Source organism: Triticum aestivum, chromosome 4A (genome assembly GCF_018294505.1).
Source record: "Triticum aestivum cultivar Chinese Spring chromosome 4A, IWGSC CS RefSeq v2.1, whole genome shotgun sequence".
NCBI classification, from domain to species: Eukaryota; Viridiplantae; Streptophyta; class Magnoliopsida; order Poales; family Poaceae; genus Triticum; species Triticum aestivum.
In genome coordinates, this window is record NC_057803.1 from 157,593,423 (window position 1) to 157,620,335 (window position 26,913).

The window sequence follows — 26,913 nt, forward strand, 5'->3', positions numbered from 1 at the left end:
ATCGGTGGAGCAATAGGGGGCCCACGAGGGTGGAGGGCGCGCCTGGGGGGGGGGGGGTAGGCGCGCCCCCTACCTCGTGGCTTCCCTGTTGGTTTCTTGACGTAGGGTCCAAGTCCTCTGGATCATGTTCGTTCCGAAAATCACGTTCTCGAAGGTTTCATTCCGTTTGGACTCCGTTTGATATTCTTTTTATGCGAAACCCTAAAATAGGCAAAAAACAACAATTCTGGGCTGGGCCTCCGGTTAATAGGTTAGTCCCAAAAATAATATAAAAGTGTATAATAAAGCCCAATAATGTCCAAAACAGAATATGATATAGCATGGAACAATAAAAAATTATAGATACGTTGGAGACGTATCAAGCATCCCCAAGCTTAATTCCTGCTCGTCCTCAAGTAGGTAAATGATAAAAACATAATTTTTGATGTGGAATGCCACTTGGCATAATTTCAATGTAATTCTCTTAATTGTGGTATGAATATTCATATCCGAAAGATTCAAGACAAAAGTTTAATATTGACATAGAAATAATAATACCTCAAGCATACTAACTAAGCAATTATGTCTCTTCAAAATAACATGGCCAAAGAAAGTTATCCCTACAAAATCATATAGTCTGGCTATGCTCCATCTTCACCACACAAAGTATTCAAATCATGCACAACCCCGATGACAAGCCAAGCAATTGTTTCATACTTTTAATGTTCTCAAACTTTTTCAATCTTCACGCAATACATGAGCGTGAGCCATGGACGTAGCACTATAGGTGGAATAGAATGGTGGTTGTGGAGGAGACAAAAAGGGAGAAGATAGTCTCACATCAACTAGGCGTATCAATGGGCTATGGAGATGCCCATCAATAGATATCAATGTGAGTGAGTAGGGATTTCCATGCAACGGATGCACTAGAGCTATAAGTATATGAAAGCTCAACAAAAGGAACTAAGTGGGTGTGCATCCAACTCACTTGCTCACGAAGACCTAGGGCATTTTGAGGAAGCCCATCATTGGAATATACAAGCCAAGTTCAATAATGAAAATTTCCCACTAGTATATGAAAGTGATAACATAGGAGACTCTCTATTATGAAGATCATGGTGCTACTTTGAAGCACAAGTGTGGTAAAAGGATAGTAGCATTGTCCCTTCTCTCTTTTTCTCTCATATTTTTTTATTTGGGCCTTTTCTCTTTTTTTATGGCCTCCTTTTTTTCGTCCGGAGTCTCATCCCGACTTGTGGGGGAATCATAGTCTCCATCATCCTTTCCTCACTTGGGACAATGCTCTAAAAATGATGATCATCACACTTTTATTTACTTACAGCTCAACAATTACAACTCAATACTTAGAACAAAATATGACTCTATGTGAATGCCTCCGGCGGTGTACCGGGATATGCAATGAATCAAGAGTGACATGTATGAAAGAATTATGAACGGTGGCTTTGCCACAAATACAATGTCAACTACATGATCATGCAAAGCAATATGACAATGATGGAGCGTGTCATAGTAAACGGAACGGTGGAAAGTTGCATGGCAATATATCTCCGGATGGCTATGGAAATGCCATGATAGGTAGGTTTGGTGGCTGTTTTGAGGAAGGTATATGGTGGGTGTATGATACCGGCAAAAGGTGCGCGGTATTAGAGAGGCTAGCAATGGTGGAAGGGTGAGAGTGCATATAATCCATGGACTCAACATTAGTCATAAAGAACTCACATACTTATTGAAAAAATCTATTAGTTATCTAAGCAAAGTACTACGCGCATGCTCCTAGGGGGATAGATTGGTAGGAAAATACCATCGCTCGTCCCCGACCGCCACTCATAAGGAAGACAATCAATAAATACATCATGCTCCGACTTCTTAACATAATGGTTCACCATACGTGCATGCTACGGGAATCACAAACTTCAACACAAGCATTTCTCAAATTCACAACTACTCAACTAGCACGACTCTAATATCACCATCTCCATATCTCAAAACAATTATCAAGTTTCAAACTTCTCATAGTATTCAATACACACATAAGAAAATTTTATTATTAATCTTGAATGCCTCAAATAATTAAAGCAAATTACCATGCTGTTTTGTAGGACTCTCAAAATAATCTAAGTGAAGCATGAGAGGACAATGGTTTCTATAAAACAAATCCACCGACGTGCTCTAAGAGATATAAGTGAAGCACTAGAGCAAAAACTATATAACTCAAAAGATATAAGTGAAGCACATAGAGTATTCTAATAATTTCTGAATCATGTATGTCTCTCTCAAAAAGGTGTGTGCAGCAAGGATGATTGTGGAAAACTAACAAATTAAAACTCAAATAATACAAGACGCTCCAAGAAAAACACATACCATGTGGTAAATAAAAATATAGCTCCAAGTAAAGTTACCGATAGAAGTAGACGAAAGAGGGGATGCCTTCCGGGGCATCCCCAAGCTTTGGCTTTTAGGTGTCCTTAGATTATCTTGGGGGTGCGATGGGCTCCCCAAGCTTAGGCTCTTGCCACTCCTTATTCCATAATCCATCAAATCTTTACCCAAAACTTGAAAACTTCACAACACAAAACTTAAAGTAGAAAGTCTCGCGAGCTCCGTTAGCGAAAGAAAACAAAACACCACTTCAAGGCACTGTAATGAACTCATTATTTATTTAAATTGGTGTTAAACCTACTTTATTCCAACTTCTCTATGGTTTATAAACTATTTCACTAGCCATAGATTCATCAAAATAAGCAAACAACACACGAAAAACAGAATCTGTCAAAAACAGAACAGTCTGTAGTAATCTGTAGCTAGCGCAAGATATGGAACCCCCAAAACTCGAAAATAAATTCCTGGACGTGAGGAATTTATCTATTAATCATATTAAAAAATAATTAACTAAATAGCACTTGCCAAATAAAAATGGCAGCAGTTCTCGTGAGCGCTAAAGTTTCTGTTTTTTTACAGCAAGATTAACAAGACTTTCCCCAAGTCTTCCCAATGGTTCTACTTGGCACAAACACTAATTAAACACAAAAAACACAACCAAAACAGAGGCTAGATAATTTATTTATTACTAAACAGGAGCAAAAAGCAAGGAATAAAAATAAAATTGGGTTGCCTCCCAACAAGCGCTATCGTTTAACGCCCCTAGCTAGGCATAAAAAGCAAGGATAGATCTAGGCATTGCCATCTTTGGTAGGCAATCCATAAGTGGATCTCATAATAGATTCGTAAGGTAATTTAATTTTATTTCTAGGAAAGTGTTCCATGCCTTTCCTTAACAGAAATTGGAATCTAATATTTCCTTCCTTCATATCAATAATTGCACCAATCGTTCTAAGGAAAGGTCTACCAAGAATAGTAGGACATGAAGGATTGCAATCTATGTCAAGAACAATAAAATCTACGGGCACATAGTTCCTATTTGCAATAATAAGAACATAATTAATTCTTCCCATAGGTTTCTTAATAGTGTTATCCGCAAGGTGCAAGTTTAAAGAGCAATCATCAAAATCACGGAAACCTAACAAATCACACAAAGTCTTTGGAATCGTGGAAACACTAGCACCCAAATCACAAAAAGCATAGCATTCATGATATTTAATTTTAATTTTAATAGTTGGTTCCCACTCATCATAAAGTTTTCTAGGTATAGAAACTTCCAACTCAAGTTTTTCTTCATAAGATTGCATCAAAGCATCAACGATATGTTTAGTAAAAGCTTTATTTTGGCTATAAGCATGAGGAGAATTTAGCATGGATTGCAACAAGGAAATACAATCTATAAAAGAGCAGCTATCATAATTAAATTCCTTGAAATCCAAAATAGTAGGTTCATTAACATCTAGAGTTTTGATCTCTTCAATCCCACTTTTATCAAATTTAGCATCAAGATCTAAAAACTCCGAATTTTTGGAACGCCTTGTAGGTAAAGGTGGATCATATTCAGTCCCATCATTATCAAGATTCATGTTGCAAAACAAAGATTTAATAGGGGACACATCAATAACTTTTAGATCTTCATCTTTATTATCATGGAAACTAGAAGAACACACTCTTATAAAGGAATCTTTCTTAGCACGCATCCTAGCGGTTCTTTCTTTGCACTCATCAATGGAAATTCTCATGGCTTTGAGAGACTCATTGATATCATGCTTAGTAGGAATGGATCTAAGTTTCAAAGAATCAATATCAAGAGAAATTCTATTAACGTTCCTAGCCAACTCATCAATCTTAAGCAATTTTTCTTCAATCAAAGCATTGAAATTCTTTTGCAAAGTAATAAATTCTTTAATATTGGATTCAAAATCAGAGGGAATCTTATTATAATTTCCATAAGAATTGTTGTAGGAATTACCATAATTATTGGAGGAATTACTAGGATACGGCCTAGGATTAAAGTTTCCACTATACGCGTTGTTACCAAAATTATTCCTACCAACAAAATTCACATCCATAGATTCGTTATTATTCTCAATCAAAGTAGACAAAGGCATATCATTCGGATCAGAAGAAACACTTTTATTAGCAAATAATTTCATAAGTTCATCCATCTTTCCACTCAAAATATTAATTTCTTATATCGCGTGCACTTTCTTATTAGTAGATCTTTCAGTGTGCCATTGAGAATAATTAACCATAATATTATCTAGGAGTTTAGTAGCTTCTCCTAAAGTGATTTCCATAAAATTGCCTCCCGCGGCCAATTCTAAAAGATTTCTAGAAGCAAAATTCAATCCGGCATAATTTTTTTGTATAATCATCCACAAATTCAAACTATGTGTTGGGCAATTACGTATCATTAATTTCATCCTCTCCCAAGCTTGCGCAACATGTTCATGATCAAGTTGCTTAAAATTCATAATATCGTTTCTAAGAGATATAATCTTAGCGGGAGGAAAATACTTAGAGATAAAAGCATCTTTGCACTTATTCCACGAATCAATACTATTTTTAGGCAAAGACGAAAACCAAGCTTTAGCACGATCTCTAAGCGAAAAAGGAAATAGCTTCAATTTAACAATATCATTGTCCACATCTTTCTACTTTTACATATCACACAAATCAACGAAGCTATTTAGATGGGTAGCGGCATCTTCACTAGGAAGGCCAGAAAATGGATCTTTCATGACAAGATTCAGCAAGGCAGCATTAATTTCACAAGATTCAGCATCGGTAAGAGGAGCAATTGGAGTGCTAATAAAATCGTTATTGTTGGTATTGGTAAATTCACACAATTTAGTGTTATCTTGAGCCATCGTGACAAGCAAGAAATCCAACACACAAGCAAGCGAGGAAGGGGCAAAAAAGGAAAATATAGAAAGAGAGGGAGAATAGAGAGAGAGAGGGTGAATAAAACGGCAAGGGTGAAGTAGGGGAGAGGAAAACGAGAGGCAAATGGCAAATAATGTAATGCGGGAGATAAGGGTTTGTGATGGGTACTTGGTATGTTGACTTTTGCGTAGACCTCCCTGGCAACGGCGTCAGAAATCCTTCTTGCTATCTCTTGAGCACTTGCATTGGTTTTCCCTTGAAGAGGAAAGGGTGATGTAGCAGAGTAGCGTAAGTATTTCCCTCAGTTTTTGAGAACCAAGGTATCAATCCAGTAGGAGGCTACGCGCGAGTCCCTCGCACCTACACAAAACAAATAAATCCTCGCAACCAACACGATAAGGGGTTGTCAATCCCTACACGGTCACTTACGAGAGTAAGATCTGATAGATATGATAAGATAATATTTTTAGTATTTTTATGATAAATATGCAAAGTAAATAAAAGGCAATGAAAATAGCTAAGTGTTGGAAGATTAATATGATGGAAAATAGACCCGGGGGCCATAGGTTTCACTAGTGGCTTCTCTCAAGAGCATAAGTATTTTACGATGGGTGAACAAATTACTGTTGAGCAATTGACAAAATTGAGCATAGTTATGATAATATCTAGGTATGATCATGTATATAGGCATCACGTCCGAGACAAGTAGAACGACTCCTGCCTGCATCTACTACTATTACTCCACACATCGACCGCTGCCTCACACAACCCGGCGTCCTTTGTAAAGGAACCATAAGCTGGGGCTTGATGCCTCTTAGGATCTCTTGATTGGCTCTCTCAGCTTGACCATTAGACTGGGGGTGAGCCACTGATGATACATCAAGCCGGATATACTCACGTTGACAAAAAATCTTCCATAGCACCCTTGGATAGATTAGTGCCATTATCAGTTATTATACTATGGGGAAAGCCAAAACGTAAAATCTCCTTTTTGATGAATTGAACCGCTGTCGCTGCATCACATTTGCTAACTGGCTCTGCTTCAACCCACTTTGTAAATTTGTCAACTGCCACCAGAAGGTGTGTCTTTTTATCTTTGGACCTCTTGAAAGGCCCAACCATATCAAGCCCCCAGACTGCAAATGGCCAAGTGATTGGAATCATCCTCAATTCTTAAGATGGTACGTGAGCTCGGCGTGAAAACTTCTGACACCCGTCACACTTACCAACCAGATCTTCAGCATCGGCGTGAGCCGTCAGCCAATAAAACCTGTGACGGAAAGCCTTGGCTACAAGAGACTTAGAGCCGGCTTGGTGACCACAATCTCCTTCATGAATCTCTCACAGAATCTCATGACCTTCTTTAGGAGAAACACAATGTTGGAACGCCCTTGTAACACTGCAACGATGCAACTCTCCATTGACACTAGTCATTGACTTAGACCGCCGGGTTATCTACCTGGATAAAGTTTCATCCTCAGGTATGTCGCCCAGGGTCATATAAGCCAAATATGGAACTTTCCAATCAGGAATAGCATGGAGAGTCGCCACTAGTTGTGCTTCCGGGTCAGGAATTGCAAGATCCTCCTCTGTGGGCAATTTAACATAAGGGTTATGTAGAATATCCAGGAAAGTATTAGGTGGCACCGGCTTACGCTAAGACCCTAACCGGCTTAAAGTATCAGCCTCCTCATTTTTCCTGCGATTAGCATGTTCAACCTGATAACCTTTAAAGTGACCTGCAATAGTGATAACCCACAAGTATAGGGGATCGCAACAACTTTCGAGGGTAGAGTATTCAACCCAAATTTATTGATTCGACACAAGGGGAGCCAAAGAATATTCTCAAGTATTAGCAGCTGAGTTGTCAATTCAACCACACCTGGAAACTTAGTATCTGCAGGAAAGTGTTTAGTAGCAAAGTAATATGATAGTGATGGTAACGGTAACAAAAGAGTAACGAAAGCAAAGTAATGTTTTTGGTATTTTTTAGTGATTGTAACAATAGCAACGGGAAAGTAAATAAGCGTAAACCAGTATATGGAAAGCTTGTAGGCATCGGATCAATGATGGATAATTATGCCGGATGCGGTTCATCATGTAACAGTCATAACATAGGGTGACACAGAACTAGCTCCAATTCATCAATGTAATGTAGGCATGTATTCCGAATATAGTCATACGTGCTTATGGAAAAGAACTTGCATGACATTTTTTGTCCTACCCTCCTGTGGCAGCGGGGTCCTAATGGAAACTAAGGGATATTAAGGCCTCCTTTTAATAGAGAACCGGAACAAAGCATTAGCATATAGTGAATACATGAACTCCTCATACTCCTGTCATCACCGGTAAGTATCCCGATTATTGTCACTTCAGGGTTAATGGATCATAACACATAATTGGTGACTATAGACTTGCAAGATAGGATCAAGGACTCTCATATATTGATGAAAACATAATGGGTTCAGATCTGAAATCATGGCACTCGGGCCATAGTGACAAGCATTAAGCATAACAAAGTCATAGCAACATCAATCTCAGAACATAGTGGATACTAGGGATCAAACCCTAACAAAACTAACTCGATTACATGGTAAATCTCATCCAACCCATCACTGTCCAGCAAGCCTATGATGGAATTACTCACGCACGGAGGTGAGCATCATGAAATTGGTGATGGAGGATGGTTGATGATGACGACGGCGACGAATCCCCCTCTCCGAAGCCCCGAACAGACTCCAGATCAGCCCTCCTGAGAGGTTTTAGGGCTTGGCGATGGCTCCGTATCATAAAACGTGATGATTTCTTCTCTCCTATTTTTTTCTCCCCGAAAGCAAATATATAGAGTTGGAGTTGGAGTCGGGAGGTCTCCAGGGGGCCCACGAGGTAGGGGGCGCACCCTAGGGGGGGCCCACCCTCGTGGACAGGGTGTGGGCCCCCTGGTCTTCATCTTTGGCGAGGATTTTTTATTATTTATTGTAAGATATTCCGTGGAGTTTCAGGTCATTCCGAGAACTTTTGTTTTCTGCACATAAAACAACATCATGGCAATTCTGCTAAAAACAACGTCAGTCCGGGTTAGTTCCATTGAAATCATACAAGTTAGAGTCCAAAACAAGGGTAAAAGTGTTTTGAAAAGTAGATACGACGGAGACATATCAACTTCCCCAAGCTTAAACCCTTGCTTGTCCTCAAGCAATTCAGTTGACAAACTGAAAGAAATAAAGAAAAACTTTTACAAACTCTATTTGCTCTTGTTGTTATAAATATGTCAAGCTAGCATTCAAGTTTTCAGCAAAGATTATAACTAACCACATTTGCAATAATTCTCAGGTCTCATGATTACCCATATCAATATCATAATCAACTAGCAAGCCATAATAATAAATCTCGGATGACAACACTTTCTCAAAACAATCATAATATGATATAACAAGATGGTATCTCGCTAGCCCTTTCTGGGACCGCAAAACATAAATGCAGAGCACCTTTAAAGATCGAGGACTGACTAGACATTGTAATTCATGGTAAAAGAGATCCAATCATAGTCACACCCAATATAAATTAACAGTGATGAATGCAAATGACAGCTGCGCTCTCCAGCTAGTGCTTTTAATAAGAGAGTGATGACTCAACATAAAAGTAAATAGATATGCCCTTCGCAGAGGGAAGCAGGGATTTGTAGAGGTGCCAGAGCTCGGTTTTGAAATAGAGGTGAATAATATTTTGAGCGGTATACTTTCATTGTCAACATAACAACCAAGAGATGGCGATATCTTCCATGCTACACACATTATAGGCGGTTCCCAAACGGAATGGTAAAGTTTATACTCCCCCTCCACCAACAAACATCAATCCATGGCTTGCTCGAAACAACGAGTGCCTCCAACTAACAATAGTCCTAGGGGGAGTTTTGTTTTGCAATTATTTTGATTTAGTTTGCATAAAGCATGGGACTGGGCATCCCGGTGACCAACCATTTTCTCGTGAGTGAGGAGCGGAGTCCACTCCTCTTGAGAATAACCCGCCTAGCATGGAAGATACAGGCATCCCTAGTTGATACATGAGCTATTCGAGCATACAAAACAGGATGATTATTTGAAGGTTTAGAGTTTGGCACATACAAATTTACTTGGAACGACAGGTAGATACCGCATAAAGGAAGGTATAGTGGACTCATCTAGAATAACTTTGGGATTTAAGGGATTGGATGCACAAGCAGTATTCCCGCTTAGTACAGGTGAAGGCTAGCAAAAGACTGGGAAGCGACCAACTAGAGAGCGACAACAACCATGTACATGCATTAAAATTAATAAACATTGGATGCAGGCATGAGTAGGATATAATCCACCATGAACATAAATATCGTGAAGGCTATGTTGATTTGTTTCAACTACATGCGTGAACATGTGCCAAGTCAAGTCACTTAAATCATTTAAAGGATGATACCACCCCATCATACCACATCATAACCATCTCAATAGCATGTTGGCACGCAAGGTAAACCATTATAACTCATAGCTAATCAAGCATGGCACAAGCAACTATGATCTCTAATTGTCATTGCGAACATGTTTATTCATAACAAGCTGAATCAAGAACGATGAACTCATCATATTTACAAAAACAAAAGAGGTCGAGTTTGTACCAGCTTTTCTCATCTCAGTCAGTCCATCATATATCATCATAATTGCCTTTCACTTGCACGACTGAACGATGTGAATAATAATAAGAGTGCACGTGCATTGGACTAAGCTGGAATCTGTGAGCATTCAATAAATAGGAGAAGACAAAGCAATATGGGCTCTTGGTTAAATCAACAATAAAGCATATAAGAGCCACTTCAACAATTTAATCATGGTCTTCTCCTACTGACCCCCAAAGAAAAGAAAAGAAATAAAACTATTTACACGGGAAAGCTCCCAACAAGCAAAAGAAGAACGGGAAATATTTTTGGGTTTTCTTTTTAATTACTACTACAAGCATGGAAATTAAACTGATTAAAAGTTACAACCAATTTTTTGGTTTTTCTTAAGGTTTATTAAACACACAAGAAGAAAGCATAAAAGGAAATAAACTAGCATGGATGATAAAATGAAAAAGTATGAACACCGACATCTAGCAATGAGTGTGTGTGAACATAAATGTAATGTTGGTGAGAAATACATACTCCCCAAGCTTAGGCTTTTGGCCTAAGTTGGTCTATGGCCATGGCTGGCCTGGCTGATATCCATAATAATAGTTGTTGGGGTCGTACTGTGATGCAGCGGCTATCGCCTCCTGAGCTGCAGTGTGGCGACAAGCGGCCTCCGCCCTCCTCTCGTACTCATCTGCCTCCTCTCTGGTAATAGTATATCCTCCTCTTGCCCGATAATCAAAGAAAGCAGGAGCAGGGAGAGTAATACGGACGGCACGGCATCTGTCAAAGATTAGTCGGTACTGGAGAGGTGATTTGTTCCTCTCGACAAAATGGTGGTGAACCATAGCATTAAAATCTAGATAGGAAGGATGTAATTCAATATCATCTTCGCGTACATCTATACCAAGAAAATTAGCTACGCGAGTTGCATAAATTCCACCAAAGAAATCTCCATTAAGTCTATTAAGATGCAACCTACGTGCAACAATGGCTCCCAAATTGTATGATTTGTCTCCTAACACAGCACTCCTAAGAATACTGAGGTCAGGGACACACACGTGACATGCCTCATCTTTATCATTTATGCATCTACCTACGAAGAGAGCAAAATAATGTATAGCAGGAAAGTGGATGCTCCCTATGGTAGCTTGTGTAATATCTCTAGATTCTCCCACAGTTATATTAGCAAGAAAATCTCTGAATTCAGATTTGCGAGGATCCCTTATACTACCCCATTGTGGAAGTTTGCATGCAGTGGTAAAATCCTCTAAGTCCATGGTATAAGATTTATCATAAAGATCAAACAAGACAGTTGGAGAATTACGTGAAGTGGAAAATTCAAACCTCCTCACAAAGGAACTAGTGAGGTTATGATACTGACTGCACTTCTCTTCCTCGAAGCTCACAAGATCAGTGTTACGAAAATATGCATTGAATTCTTCTTTTATTCCCGCTCGATCCATAAAATTTTCAGAAGGCCACTCACAAGGACACACTGGAGCGTCTCTTGGTGGCTCTTCGTCAGCATCACGCATTGCAAGCCTGGGTCCTCGCTTCTTTGAAGAACCACCTTGGAACATCTTCCTAAGCATTTTTCTTCCTCTAAAAAAATCTAAATTTTTTAGTAACTTCAAAATAAAAGTAAACCAAACTCAATAATATTGATAGCAACCACTCTTACAAGTGCCTAGAGCCTATATCATGCATCAAAACTACTTTTGACCATATAAATTTGTCATGCAAGCTCAAGAACAGGGTCACCTAAGCAGCAAAAAATTACAATGAATAAAGCACTAGAACAAAAACTAATTGGACCAACGAAGGAGTCACATACCAAGGAACAATCTCCCCAAGCAGTTTTGTGAGAGGTGCTTTGAGCAAGGAGATCGAAAATGGCAGCAAAGAGGGCTGGAACTCGTTCTTGAGTTGGTTTTTCATGTTTGTGGGAGGAAGAAGAGGATGGGTGCAAGAATAAGTGGAGGATGGCCACCGTAGGCCCACGAGGCAGGGGGCGCGCCTTAGGGGGGTGGGCGCGCCCTCCACCCTCGTGGCAAGGTGGTTGCCCCCCTGGTGTGTTCTTTGATCCATAAATCCTCAAATATTCTAGAAAAAATCATATTTAATTTTCAGGGCATTTGGAGAACTTTTATTTTCGAGGTATTTTTATATTGCACGGATAATCAGATAACAGACAGAAAATTATTTATTTTTACTTTATTTCAACTAAATAACAGAAAGTATAGAGAGGGTACAGAAGGTTGGGCTTCTAGTTTCATCCATCTCATGCTCATCAAAAGGAATCCACTAACAAGTTGATCAAGTCTTGTTAACAAACTCATTCCGATTAACATGAAACTGGAGAAATTTCGAATAACACTAGGTTACCTCAACGGGGATATGCACATCCCCAATAATAAGTATATCATATTTCTTCTTGACAGTAGGAAGAGGAAATTCAAAACCTCCAAGTATAATCGATGGAATTTTCCCGATAGAATTGATACTATGAACTTGAGGTTGTTTCCTCGGAAAATGTACCGTATGCTCATTATCATTAACATGAAAAGTGACATTGCCTTTGTTGCAATCAATAACAGCCCCTGTAGTATTAAGAAAAGGTCTTCCAAGAATAATAGACATACTATCATCCTCGGGAATATCAAGAATAACAAAGTCCGTTAAAATAGTAACGCTAGCAACCACAACAGGCACATCCTCACAAATACCGACAGGTATAGCAGTTGATTTATTAGCCATTTGCAAAGATATTTCAGTAGGTGTCAACTTATTCAAGTCAAGTCTACGATATAAATAGAGAGGCATAACACTAACACCGGCTCCAAGATCACATAAAGCAGTTTTAACATAGTTTCTTTTAATGGAGCATGGTATAGTAGGTACTCCTGGATCTCCAAGTTTCTTTGGTATTCCACCCTTAAAAGTATAATTAGCAAGCATGGTGGAAATTTTAGCTTCTGGTATCTTTCTTTTATTTGTAACAATATCTTTCATGTACTTAGCATAAGGATTCATTTTGAGCATATTAGTCAATCGCATACGCAAAAAGATAGGTCTAATCATTTCAGCAAAGCGCTCAAAATCCTCATCATCCTTTTTCTTGGATGGTTTGGGAGGAAAAGGCATGGGTTTCTGAACCCAAGGCTCTCTTTCTTTACCATGTTTCCTAGCAACAAAGTCTTTCTTATCATAACGTTGATTCTTTGATTGTGGGTTATCAAGATCAACAACAGGTTCAATTTCTACATCATTATCATTACTAGGTTGAGCATCATTATGAACATCATCATTAAAATTTTCATTAGGTTCATGTTCATTGCCAGATTGTGTTTCAGCATCATACATAGAGATATCATTTGGATTATCAGGTGGTTCAGCAATAGGTTCACTAGAAGTTTGCACAGTTCTATCATTTTTCTTTTTCTTCCTTTTAGAAGAACTAGGTGCATCAATATTATTTCTGTGAGAATCTTGCTCAATTCTCTTAGGGTGGCCTTCAAGATACAAAGGTTCCTGAGTCATTCTACCAGTTCTAGTAGCCACTTTAACAGCATAATTATTTTTCTTACTATTCATCTCATCGAGCAATTCCTTTTGAGCTTTAAGTACTTGTTCTACTTGAGTGGTAACCATAGAAGCATGTTTGCTAACAAGTTTAAGTTCACCTCTAATATTAGCCATATAATCACCCAAGTATTTAATCATATCAGCATCTTGTTTTAATTGTCTACCAAAATAAGTATTGAAGTCTTCTTGCTTAAACATAAAATTATCAAACTCATCCAAGCACTGACTAGCAATTTTAGTAGGAGGGGTTTCAACTTTATCATATCTATAGAGAGAATTTACCTTTACTACCTGTGTCGGGTTATCGAGGTCTGGAGGTTCTTCAATAAGTAAAGGATCAAGATCATATATTTCTTAAATAGGCGGTAAATTAAGACCATGTATTTCTTCAATAGGAGGTAAATTCTTAACATCTTCAGCTTGAATACCTTTTTCCTTCATAGATTTCTTTGCCTCTTGCATATCTTCGGGACTGAGAAATAGAACACCTCTCTTCTTCGGAGTTGGTTTAGGAATAGGATCATTAATTGGAGCAGGAGCAGGCTCAGGAGCTGGCTCAGGAGGTGCCCAATTATTTTCATTTGTCAACATATTATTCAATAAGATTTCAGCTTCATCCGGTGTTCTTTCCCTAAAAAGAGAACCAACACAACTATCCAGGTAATCTCTGGAAGCATCGGTTAGTCCATTATAAAAGATATCAAGTATTTCATTTTTCTTAAGAGGATGGTCAGGCAAAGCATTAAGTAACTTGAGAAGCCTCCCCCAAGCTTGTGCGAGACTCTCTTCTTTAATTTGCACAAAGTTGTATATTTCCTTTAAAGCAGCTTGTTTCTTATGAGCAGGGAAATATTTACCAGAGAAGTAATAGATCATATCCTGGGGACTACGCACACAACTAGGATCAAGAGAATTAAACCATATTTTAGCATCACCCTTTAATGAGAACGGAAATATTTTGAGGATATAAAAGTAGCGAGATCTCTCATCATTAGTGAACAGGGTGGCTATATCATTTAATTTAGTAAGATGTGCCACAACAGTTTCAGATTCATAGACATGAAAAGGATCAGATTCAACCAAAGTATTTATATTAGGATCAACAGAGAATTCATAATCCTTATCAGTAACACAGATAGGTGAAGTAGCAAAAGCAGGGTCAGGTTTCATCCTAGCATTTAGAGATTGCTTATTCCATTTAGCTAATAACCTTTTGAGTTCATATCTATCTTTGCAAGCTAAAATAGCTACAGAAGCTTCTTCATCAAATAAATAACCCTCAGGAATAACAAGTGATTCTTCATCATCACTTTCATCATCATAATCAGATTCAATATTTTCAATCTCTCTAGCCCTAGCAAGTCATTCCCCGAGAAAATCACCAAGTGGCACAGTAGTATCAAGCATAGAAGTAGTTTCATCATAAGTATCATGTATAGCAGAAGTAGCATCATCAATAACATGCGACATATCAAAATGAATAGCAGAAGCAGGTTTAGGTGTCGCAAGCTTACTCATAACAGAAGGTGAATCAAGTGCAGAGCTAGATGGCAGTTCCTTACCTCCCCTCGTAGTTGAGGGATAAATTGTTGTCTTAGCGTCTTTCAAATTCTTCATAGTGTCCAGCAGATATAAATCCCAAGTGACTCAAAGAATAGAGCTATGCTCCCTGGCAAAGACGCCATAAATTAGTCTTGACAACCCACAAGTATAGGGGATCGCAATAGCTTTCGAGGGTAGAGTATTCAACCCAAATTTATTGATTCGACACAAGGGGAGCCAAAGAATATTCTCAAGTATTAGCAGCTGAGCTGTCAATTCAACCACACCTGGAAACTTAGTATCTGCAGCAAAGTGTTTAGTAGCAAAGTAATATGATAGTGATGGTAACGTTAACAAAAGAGTAACGAAAGCAAAGTAATATTTTTGGTATTTTGTAGTGATTGTAACAATAGCAATGGGAAAGTAAATAAGCGTAAACCAGTATATGGAAAGCTCGTAGGCATCAGATCAATGATGGATAATTATGCCGGATGCGGTTCGTCATGTAACAGTCATAACATAGGGTGACACAGAACTAGCTCCAATTCATCAATGTAATGTAGGCATGTATTCCGAATATAGTCATACATGCTTATGGAAAAGAACTTGCATGACATCTTTTGTCCTACCCTCCCGTGGCAGCGGGGTCCTAATGGAAACTAAGGGATATTAATGCCTCCATTTAAAGAGGACCAGAACAAAGCATTAGCACATAGTGAATACATGAACTCCTCAAACTACGGTCATCACCGGTAAGTATCCCGATTATTGTCACTTTGGGGTTAACGGATCATAACACATAATAGGTGACTATAGACTTGCAAGATAGGATCAAGAACTCTCATATATTGATGAAAACATAATGGGTTCAGATTTGAAATCATGGCACTCGGGCCCTAGTGACAAGCATTAAGCATAGCAAAGTCATAGCAACATCAATCTCAGAACATAGTGGATACTAGGGATGAAACCCTAACAAAACTAACTCGATTACATGGTAAATCTCATCCAACCCATCACTGTCCAGCAAGCCTACGATGGAATTACTCACGCACAACGGAGAGCATCATGAAATTGGTGATGGAGGATGGTTGATGATGACCACGGCGATGAATCCCCCTCTCCGGAGCCCCGAACGGACTCCAGATCAGCCCTCCTGAGAGGTTTTAGGGCTTGGCGGCGGCTCCGTATCATAAAATGCGATGATTTCTTCTCTCCTATTTTTTCTCCCCGAAAGAAAATATATAGAGTTGGAGTTGGAGTCGGGAGGTCTCTAGGGGGCCCACGAGGTAGGGGGACGCGCCCTAGGGGGGCGCCCCCACCCTCGTGGACAGGGTCTGGGCCCCCTGGTCTTCATCTTTGGTGAGGATTTCTTATTATTTATTGTAAGATATTCCGTGGAGTTTCAGGTCATTCCGAGAACTTTTGTTTTCTACACATAAAACAACATCATGGCAATTCTGGTGAAAACAACGTCAGTCTGGGTTAGTTCCATTGAAATCATACAAGTTAGAGTCCAAAACAAGGGCAAAAGTGTTTGGTAAAGTAGATACGACGGAGACGTATGAAATAGCATCAACCTCTCGACGATGAGGCGCCATGAGTGGATCCTTAGAATCCCAAGTGCCAAAAACTTGCTGAGCTACCAGATATGAGTCGCCGAAACACCTCACTCGGCTTAAGTTCATCTCCTTAGCCATCCGAAGACCATGGAGCAAGGCCTCATACTCTGCTGCATTGTTAGTATAGGGGAACATCAGCCGGAGAACATAAGAAAACTTATCACCTCGTGGGGAAGTTAACACAACTCCAGCCACCGAGCCTTCCAACTGTCTAGATCCATCTAAGTGAATAGTCCAATACGTGTTGTCCGGCTTCTCCTCAGGTGTCTGCAACTCTGTCCAATCATTGATAAAATCCACCAGTGCTTGAGACTTGATGGCTGTACGGGGCACATACTTTACTCATGAGGCCTAAGCTCAATGGCCCACTTGGCTACCCGCCCCGTGGCTTCTCTTTTGAATGATATCCCCTAAGGGGTCAGAACTAACCACAGTGATAGGATGACCCAGAAAATAGTGTCTAAGCTTCCGGTTAGCCATAAAAATCCCACACACCAACTTCTGCCAATGTGGATACCTCTGTTTGGATTCAATAAGGACCTCACTGATGTAGTAAACCGGCCGTTGAACCGGATATTCTTTGCCAGCTTCCTTCATTTCGACTACAATGGCAACACCGACAGCTCGACTATTGGCAGCCACATATAACAGCAAGGGCTCCTTGTCGAATGGGAGCAGCAAGAACTGGCGGCTCAGCCAATTGTTTCTTCAAGGCCTCGAATGCCTGATAAGCAGCATCACTCCAGCAAAAGTGATCTGTCTTCTTCATCATCTGATATAGAGGAGTAGCTTTCTCACCCAACCGGCATATAAACCGGCTTAAGGCTGCAATATGACCCGCCACACGCTGAACATCATTAACACACACCGGCTTAGCCAGAGAGGTGATTGCTTTTATCTTCTCTGGGTGAGCCTCAATACCCCGTTCTGAAACTAGGAAACCCAATAGTTTGCCGGCTGGCACACCAAAAAGACACTTGGCCAGGTTTAGCATCATCTTATAAACCCGAAGATTGTCAAAGGTCTCCTTCAAATCATCAATCAAGGTTTCCTTCTTTCTGGATTTCACCACAATGTCATCCACATAGGCAGGCACATTACGATCGATTTGATTGTGGAGGCAATTTTGCACACACCGTTGGTAAGTCGCCTGGGCGCTCTTGATCCCAAAAGGCATAGACACATAGCAGAAGGCTCCAAACGGAGTGATAAAAGTCGTTTTCTCCTGGTCCTTAACTTCCATTTTGATCTGATGATAACCAGAATAAGCATCCAAAAAGCTGAAACGCTCACAACCCGCCGTAGCATCTATAATCTGATCAATAAAAGGGAGAGCAAAGGGATCAGCTGGACAAGCCTTGTTTAAGTCCCTGTAATCCACACACATACGCCACATGCCGTTCTTATTAAGTACCAGCACCGGGTTAGCCAACCACTCAGGGTGAAAAACTTCAACAATGAAACCAGCCGCCAAGAGCCGAGCTACCTCTTTGAAGGAAATATGCCCTAGAGGCAATAATAAAGTTGTTATTTATATTTCCTTATATCATGATAAATGTTTATTATTCATGCTATAATTGTATTAACCGGAAACTTAGTACATGTGTGAATACATAGACAAACAGAGTGTCACTAGTTTTCCTCTACTTGACTAGCTCGTTGAATCAATGATGGTTATGTTTCCTAACCATACACATGAGTTGTCAGTTGATTAACGGGATCACATCATTAGAGAATGATGTGATTGACTTGACCCATCCATTAGCTTAGCACGATGATCGTTTAGTTTGTTGCTATTGCTTTCTTCATGACTTATACATGTTCCTATGACTATGAGATTATGCAACTCCCGAGTACCGGAGGAACACTTTGTGTGCTACCAAACGCCACAACGTAACTGGGTGATTGAGGGAGTCCTACACTAAGGGGATCCTCGGGCATTCGGGCTGTTAGCCATGGGCCGGACTGATGGGCTGTGAAGATACGAAGACTGAAGACTGCACCTGTGTCCGGAGGGGACTCGCCTTGGCGTGGAAGGCAAGCTTGGTGATCAAATAAGTAGATTCCTTTATTTGTAACCGACCTTGTGTAACCCTAGATCCTCCCGGTGTCTATATAAACCGAAGGACTTAGTCCGGAGAAAAGGAAAATCATTACCATAGTCATACGGGCTAGGCTTTTAGGGTTTAGCCATCTCGATCTCGTGGTAGATCAACTCTTGTAATACTCATATTCATCAAGATCAATCAAGCAAGAAGTAGGGTATTACCTCCATGGAGAGGACCCGAACCTGGGTAAATGTCGTGTCCCCTATCTCCTGTTACCATCGACCTTAGACGCATAGTTCGGGACCCCCTACCCGAGATCCGCCGATTTTGACACCGACATTGGTGCTTTCATTGAGATTTCCATTGTGCCATACTCAAAAAGTTTGATGGCTCCTTCAATCATCTACAACGATGCTGTCCAAGGGAAGGTCTTCCTCCCCGGACAGATCTTCGTGTTCGACGGCTTCGCACTGCGGGCCAACTCGCTTGGCCATCTGGAGCAGATCGACAGCTACGCCCCTGGCCGGTAGGTCAGATTTGGGAGCTTGAACTACGTCGCGGATATCCACGGAGACTTGATCTTCAACGGATTCGATAACACGGCAATCGCTCCCCGCCACCTTGATGAACATGACTTAGATCTGTTATCGGGCCATACCCAGGAAATTGCACCTGTAACCGCTCTGGCCTTAGATCTGGAGCAGGTCACGCCATCCGAGGACAGGAAGCTTAACCCTGCCACAGAAGCAGCAGACTCCACGGCGTTGGAGCCGCACACATACCTAACCTATGGTAATGCCTGTGTCACCAGAACCTCGGGCTCGTTTCCGGTTAAAAGTTCTGAACTATGTGTGTCCGCGCATGTCGAGCATGATCGGTTATCAATCGCCGAATTCAGCGCCGCGAACATCTTCCGGCACTCACCCTTGGGCGATGTGCTGAATTCATTACAAATCTATCCCTAGCGGGAGATTCACAATCGAACTATATCCGGTTCAAACTAGAAGCTGATGATAGGGAATTTTGCTTCCCACCCACCACCCACTTCATAGACACGGTCGAGGATTTAACCGACACGCTTGATTACGGCTCCGAAGACATCGACGGTATGGACGACGATGCTGATGAGGAGCAAAACCCAAATCCACCATTTACTGGATGCTGGACGGCCACTTCTTCGTACGATGTGTACATGGTGGACACACCCAAAACAAACAACAACGATGACAAAGAAAATCCAGTCGAGAATAAACCTCCTGAGACACAGCAAAAACACTGGCGTCCTCAGCGCCACTCTAAGGCACATCGTTCAAAACACAGCAATGCTGGTGTCGGAGAAAATAATACTCCGGACGACGCCGAAAACAATGAAGACCTTGCTGAGGTAACATCTGAACAGGAGGAGCAAGAAAGCGGGCAAGCCAACCCCGACGAATAGGCCAGGCCCAACGACTCGGAGGACGGTAGTTATCATCCTCTCTTTGAGGATGAGGAAAGCCTCGGCAACGAAGATTTCATCATGCCTAAGGAACCTCTTGAGCAGGAGTGCTTCAAGGTGACCAAGATTTGCTCGTCGACATGTGGACTGATGTTCTGGCAGCCGAAGAATACGGCCTCAGACGTCCAGTCAAGAGTTACCCGAAGCCAAGGTTGCTACCTCAGTTCGATGAACAGGCCCGAAGCCCATACCTCCATCACGTAATGCGGCCGATCGACCACTACGCGGTCGGGACATTGCGACGGACCGAACACCACATGGTCGGGATAGAGCGGCAACTCAGGCCAAACAGCAGCCTGCCCCACCGCCACATAAAGATAGAGACAAAACAGTTTGGGGTCATACATATGACCTCCGGCAGACCCTAGATAGTAGAGCAGGATATACTCGATTGATTTACGGATCGCGAGGACGTTTCTCGACACGTGATGATGGCTACCTATTCGGACGTGATAAACCTAGTCATGCCCAAACCGACAACCGCAGACGGACTCCATCGGAGCTACGTCGTGATGTGGCCAGGTATAGAGGCACCGCACACCCTCTTTGCTTCATTGATGAAGTAATGGATCATGAATTCCCCGGAGGGTTCAAACCCGTGAATATTGAATCATACGACGGGACAACTGATCCCGCGGTATGGATCGAGGACTTTATCCTCTACATCCACATGTCCCGTGGAGATGACCTCCATGCTCTCAAATACCTCCCACTAAAGCTTAAAGGACCAGCTCGGCATTGGTTAAACAGCCTGCAAAGAAATTCTATCGGCAACTGGGAGGAGTTGGAAGAAGCCTTCCTCGACAACTTCCAAGGTACATATGTCCGGCCACTAGACGCTGATGACTTAAGCCACATAGTTCGACAACCTGGAGAGTTAGTCAGGAAATTCTGTACTAGGTTCCTAACCAAAAAGAACCAGATCGTCGACTGTCCGGATGCCGAAGCCCTAGCGGCCTTTAAACACAGCATCCGTGACGAATGGCTTGCCCGCCACCTCGGCCATGAAAAGCCAAAATCTATGGCAGCCCTTATGGCACTCATGACCCGCTTTTGCGTGGGTGAGGATAGTTGGCTAGCTCGTAGCAAAAACACAGCCAGCGAGGCAGGCCCCTCCAAGGTCAAAAACAACAATGGCAAGCTCCGACGTAACAGACACAAACGCTGAAGCAATGGTGATAATACCGGCGACACTACAGTCAACGCCGGATTCAGCTTGATCCAAGTCCAGCCAGCGGAAGAAACCATACAAAAGAAACAATCAGGGACCATCTAGCCTGGACCGCATACTCGATCGCCCGTGCCAGATACATGGCACCCCACACAAACCAGCCAATCATACCAACAGAGATTGTTGGGTTTTCAAACAGGCCGGCAAATTAAACACCGAGAACAGGGAAAAGGGATCACAAAGCAAGGACGATGACGAGGAGCCCCGACAACTGAACACAGGGGGACAGAAGAAGTTTCCCCCTCAAGTCAAAACAGTGAACATGATATATGCTACACACATCCCCAAAAGGGAGCGCAAGCGCGCACTAAGGGACGTCTACGCGATCGAGCCAGTCGTCCCAAAATTCAACCCATGGTCGTCATTCCCGATCACCTTTGATCGAAGGGATCATCCGACTAGTATCCGTCATGGCGGCTCAGCCGCGCTAGTCCTCGACCCTATCATTGACGGATTTCACCTGACACGCGTCCTTATGGATGGGGATAGCAGCCTCAATCTGCTCTATCAGGACATGATACGTCTCCAACGTATCTATAATTTTTGATTGTTCCATGCTATTATATTATCCATCTTGGACATTATTGGGCTTTATTATAAACTTTTATATTACTTTTGGGACTAACCTATTGACCTAGAGCCCAGTGCCAGTTCCTATTTTCCCCTTGTTTCAGCGTTTCAAAAAAAGGAATATCAAACGGAGTCGAAACGGAATGAAACCTTCTGGATAAGTTATTTTTGGAAAGAAAGCTACCCGATAGACTTGGAGTGCACGTCAGGAAAGAAACGAGGGAGCCACGAGGCAGGGGGGCGCGCCCACCCCCCTAGGACGCGCCCTCCACCCTCGTGGGCCCCTCGTGGCTCCCCTGACGTATTTCTTCTGCATATATATATATATCCATATACCCTAAAACGATCGAGGAGCAGAATAGATCGGGAGTTCCGCCGCCAGAAGCCTCCGTAGCCACCGAAAACCAATCTAGACCCATTCCGGCACCCTGCCGGAGGGGGAATCCCTCTCCGGTGGCCATCTTCATCATCCCGGTGCTCTCCATGACGAGGAGGGAGTAGTTCTCCCTCTGGGCCGAGGGTATTTTCCAGTAGCTGTGTTTGATCTCTCTCTCTCTCTCTCTCTCTCTCTCTCTCTCTCTCGTGTTCTTGATTTGGCACGATCTTGATGTATCGCGAGCTTTGCTATTATAGTTGGATCTTATGTTTCTTCTCCCCCTCTACTCTCTTGTAATGGATTGAGTTTTCCCTTTGAAGTTATCTTATCGGATTGAGTCTTTAAGGATTTGAGAACACTTGATGTATGTCTTGCGTGGGATACCTGTGGTGACAATGGGGTATTCTATTGATCCACTTGATGTATGATTTGGTGATCAACTTGCGGGTTCCGCCCATGAACCTATGCATAGGGGTTGGCACATGTTTTCATCTTGGCTCTCCGGTAGAAACTTTGGGGCACTCTTTGAGATCCTATGTGTTGGTTTAATAGATGAATTTGAGATTGTGTGATGCATATCGTATAATCATACCCACGGATACTTGAGGTGACATTGGAGTATCTAGGTGACATTAGGGTTTTGGTTGGTTTGTGTCTCAAGGTGTTATTCTAGTACGAACTCTAGGTCTGTTTGTGACACTTATAGGAATAGCCCAACAGATTGATTGGAAAGAATAACTTTGAGGTGGTTTCGTACCCTACCATAATCTCTTTGTTCATTCTCCGCTATTAGCGACTTTGGAGTGACTCTTTGTTGCATGTTGAGGGATAGTTATGTGATCCAATTATGTTATTATTGTTGAGAGAACTTGCACTAGTGAAAGTGTGAACCCTAGGCCTTGTTTCAACACATTGCAATACCGTTTGTGCTCACTTTTATCATTAGTTACCTTGTTGTTTTATATTTTCATATTACAAAAACCTTTATCTACCATCCATATACCACTTGTATCACCATCTCTTTGCCGAACTAGTGCACCTATACAATTTACCATTGTATTGGGTCTGTTGGGGACACAAGAGACTCTTTATTATTTGGTTGCAGGGTTGCTTGAGAGAGACCATCTTCATCCTATGCCTCCTACGGATTGATAAACCTTAGGTCATCCACTTGAGGGAAATTTGCTACTGTCCTACAAACCTCTGCACTTGGAGGCCCAACAACGTCTACAAGAAGAAGGTTGTGTAGTAGACATCAAGCTCTTTTTTGGCGCCGTTGCCGGGGAGGTTAGCGCTTGAAGGTATATCTTTAGATCTTGCAATCGAATCTTTTTGTTTCTTGTTTTATAAATAGTTTAGTTTATAAAAGAAAATTATAAAAAAATGGAATTAAGGGTACCTCGTATGCTTCATCTTTTTAATATCTATCATGAAAATAAGGATTCTGATAATTGTGCTCAAGTGCTAGAAGAAGAATGCATTAGAATGTTTGGCACTAAATATTTGAATGATGAGCATGATTGCAATGTTGTTAGTATGGATTCCTTATCCATGATGCTAAAGATATGCAAAGCCACAAGCTTGGGGAAGCTATGTTTGATGAAGATGATATTTTTTGTCCCCCAAGTTTTGATGAGAAAATTTATTATGATGAAAGCATGCCTCCTATTTATGATGATTATATTGATGAAAGTGGATTTGGAGAGGTCATGACTTTATTTTGTGATGAATCCACTATTCCGGAAGAGGTTCCAATTGATTATGAGAACAAAGTTGCTATCTATGATGATTATTGTGATGACTTGTATGCTATAGAGAATAATGATATCCATGAAACTTGTCATCATGATTTTAGTTTTCAATTGGATTATGCCTCACATGATAATTATTTTGTTGAGTTTACTCCCACTATTCCGAATGAGAAGAATTTTGCTTGTGTGGAGAGTAATAAAATTTCTATGCTTGTAGATCATGAAAAGAATGCTTTAGGTGATGGTTATATTTTTGAATTCATTCATGATGCTACTGAAAATTATTATGAGGGAGGAATATATGCTTGTAGGAATTGCAATAATATCAAGTTTCCTCTCTATGTGCTTAAAGTTTTGAAGTTATGCTTGTTTTACCTTCCTATGCAAGTTGATGCTTGTTCCCACAAGTTTTTTGCTCACAAAATCCCTATGCATAGGAAGTGGGTTAGACTTAAATGTGCTAGTCATATTCTTCATGATGCTCTCTTTATGTTTCAATCCTTATCTTTTATGTGAGCATCATTGAAATCGTCATGCCTAGCTAGGGCGTTAAACGATAGCGCTTGTTGGGAGGCAACCCAACTTTATTTTTGTTCCTTGCTTTTTGCTCCTGTTTAGTAATAAATAATTTATCTATCCTCTGTTATGATTGATTTTATATGTTTTAATTAGTGTTTGTGCCAAGTAGAACCGTTGGGAAGACTTGGGGAAAGTCTTGTTAATCTTGCTGTAAAAAACAGAAACTTTAGCGCTCACGAGAATTGCTGCCATTTTTATTTGGATAGTGATATTTAGTTAATTATGTTTGAAGATGATTAATAGATAAATTCCTCACGTCCAGAAATTTATTTTAGAATTTTTGGGGTTCCAGAAGTTTGCGTTAGTTACAGATTACTACAGACTGTTCTGTTTTTGACAGATTCTGTTTTTCGTGTGTTGTTTGCTTATTTTAATGAATCTATGAGTAGTATAGGAGGGTATGAACCATAGATGAGTTGGAATAGAGTAGATATTACACAAATATAAATAAATAATGAGTTCATTACAGTACCTTGAAGTGGTTTTTTTGTTTTCTTTCGCTAACGGAGCTCACGAGTTTTCTACTTTAAGTTTTGTGTTGTGCAGTTTTCAAGTTTTGGGTAAAGATTCAATGGACTATGGAACAAGGAGTGGCAAGAGCCTAAGCTTGGGGATGCCCAAGGAACCCCAAGGTAATATTCAAGGACAACCAAGAGCCTAAGCTTGGGGATTCCCCAGAAGGCATCCCCTCGTTCGTCTTCGTTCATCGGTAATTTTACTTGGAGCTATATTTTTATTCACCACATGATATATGTTTTGCTTGGAGCGTCATGCCATTTTATTTTGCTTTGATTGCTGTTTGAATAAAGTATCAAGACTGAAATTATTGAATGATAGAGAGAGAGTCTTCATATAGCCATAATTATTTAACTACTCATTGATCTTCAGTTATATCTTTTGGAGTAGTTTGTTGTTTGCTCTATTGCTTCACTTATATCTTTTAGAGCGCAGCGGTGGATTTATTTTGAAGAAATAGATGAACTCTCATGTTTCACTTATATTATTTTTAGAGTCTTAAACATCATTGTAATTTTCTTAAACCTAATATGCTAGGTATTCAAGATTAGTAAAAACTTTCTTATGAGTGTTTTGAATACTAAGAGAAGTTTGATGCTTGATGATTGTTTTGAGATATGGAGGTAGTGATATTAAAGTTGTGCTAGTTGAGTAGTTGTGAAATTGAGAAATACTTGTGTTGAAGTTTGCAAGTCCCGTAGCATGCACGTATGGTAAACGTTATGTAACAAATTTGAAACATGAGGTGTTCTTTGATTTTCCTCCTTATGAGTGGCGGTCGGGGACGAGTGATGGTCTTTTCCTACCAATCTACCCCCCTAGGAGCATGCGCGTAATGCTTGGTTTTTGATGACTTGTAGATTTTTGCAATAAGTATGTGAGTTCTTTATGACTAATGTTGAGTCCATGGATTATACGCACTCTCACCCTTCCATCATTGCTAGCCTCTTCGGTACCGTGCATTGCCCTTTCTCACCTTGAGAGTTGGTGCAAATTTCGCCGGTGCATCCAAACCCGTGATATGACATGCTCTTTCATACATAAACCTCCTTATATCTTCCTCAAAACAGCCACCATACCTGCCTATTATGGCATTTCCATAGCCATTCCGAGATATATTGCCATGCAACTTCCCACCATTCCGTTTATCATGACACGTTCATCATTGTCATATAGCTTAGCATGATCATGTAGTTGACATAGTATTTGTGGCAAAGCCACCATTCATAATTCTTCCATACATGTCACTCTTGGTTCATTGCATATCCCGGTACACCGCCGGAGGCATTCATATAGAGTCATACTTTGTTCTAGTATCAAGTTGTAATCATTGAGTTGTAAATAAATAGAAGTGTGATGATCATCATTTTCTAGAGCATTGTCCCAAGTGAGGAATAAAAAAAGAGAAAGGCCATAAAAAAGAGAAGGCCCAAAAAAAGGCCATAAAAAAGAGAAGGCCCGAAAAAAATGAGAGAAAAAGACAGAAGGGACAATGTTACTATCCTTTTACCACACTTGTGCTTCAAAGTAGCACCATAATCTTCATGATAGAGAGTCTCTTGTTTTGTCACTTCCATATACTAGTGGGAATTTTTCATTATAGAACTTGGCTTGTATATTCCAACAATGGGCCTCCTCAAGTGCCCTAGGTCTTCGTGAGCAAGCAAGTTGGATGCACACCCACTTAG